A 1,761-nucleotide genomic window follows, 5' to 3' on the forward strand; every position below is an offset into this window, starting at 1 on the left:
ACATACTATACTGCTGCTTTTTTCCAAATACTAAACCATGACTTTTTATCACTTTTTTAACATGCTATACTATTGCATTTTTCGACATACTATACTATGACTTTTTTCCACATACTGTATTGTTACGTTTTATCACCTTTTTCAACATATGACTTTTTTCTAACTTTTTCCACAGACTATACTATGACTTTTTTGACATACTATAATATGACTTTTTGTCACTTTTTTTCAACATACTAAACTATGACTTGTTTATAACTCTTTTTAACATAGAATAGAATTACATTTTTTGACTTACTATACTATGACTTTTTTAGCATTTTTTTCAACATACTATACTATGCTTTTCTTCCACGTAATATACAGTGACATTTTATCATTTTTTACAATATGCTATACTATTGCAATTTTTTACTTTGACTTATTGTTACTTTTTTTGACATACTTTACTACGATTTTTGATCAGTTTTTTCGACATGCTAAAGTATTGCATTTTTTGACATACTGTACTATGAGTATTTTATCACTTTTTGCACGTACTATACTATGACTTTTTTCAAAATATAATTCTATTGCTTTATTTGACATACTATAGCACTGTTTTTCCCATGTCCTATACTATGATTTGTTATCATTTTTTTCAACATACTATGCTATGACTTTTTTGACATACACTGTTATGACTTTTTGTCACTTTTTTTCAACATAGTAGGCCTATACTGTGACTTTTTTACAACTCTTTTCAACATAGATTTCTATTTTTTTTTCTGACATATCATACTATGACGTTTTTTATAAATATTTTACAAATACTATACTATGACTTTTTCATCACTGTTTTAGACATACTATACTATTGCATTTGATAGTATAGTATGATTTTTTAAATTCTTTTTTCAACATACTAGACCATGACTTTTTTATAACTCTTTTTAACATAGAATATTATTACTCTTTTCGACATACTGTACTATGACTTTTTTATCCCTTTTTTCAGCATACTGTACTATTGCTTTTCTTCCACGTACTATACTATGACTTTTGATCAGTTTTTTCAATATGTTATACTATTGCAATTTTTAACATACTATACTGTGACATTTTTTGACATACTTTACTTTGACTTTTTGTTACTTTTTTGACATACTATAATACATAATACATACATTTTTGTTACATTTTGTAACACTTTTTCCACATACTATACCATATCTTTTTTATACATTTTTTCGACATACTATATTATGACTTTTTTTCCATGTACTATACTATGACTTTTTTCCCATGACATATTATAATATGACTTTTTTATCCCTTTTTTCAACATACCACACAATTGCTTTTCTTCCATATGCTATACTATGAATTTGTATCGCTTTTTTCAATATGCTTTACTGTTGTATTTTTCGACATACTATACTATGACTTTTTTTAACATACTATACTTTTACTTTTTGTTACTTTTTTCGACATACTATGTAATGACTGTTGTATCACTTTTTCTACATACTATACTGTAACTTTTTAATAAATTGTTTCGACATACTATGCCATGCCATGCATTTTTTGACATACCATTCTATGAGGTTTTTATCCCTTTTTCTTGACATACTATACAATGGCTTTTTTATAAATTTTTAACACACACTATTCTATGACTTTTTATCACTGTTTTTGACATAATATACCATTACGTTTTATGACTTTATCGACATACTATACTATGAATATTTTATCCCTTTTTTCCACATGCTATACTGT

Source organism: Etheostoma cragini, chromosome 16, assembly GCF_013103735.1.
Source record: "Etheostoma cragini isolate CJK2018 chromosome 16, CSU_Ecrag_1.0, whole genome shotgun sequence".
Lineage (NCBI taxonomy): Eukaryota > Metazoa > Chordata > Actinopteri > Perciformes > Percidae > Etheostoma > Etheostoma cragini.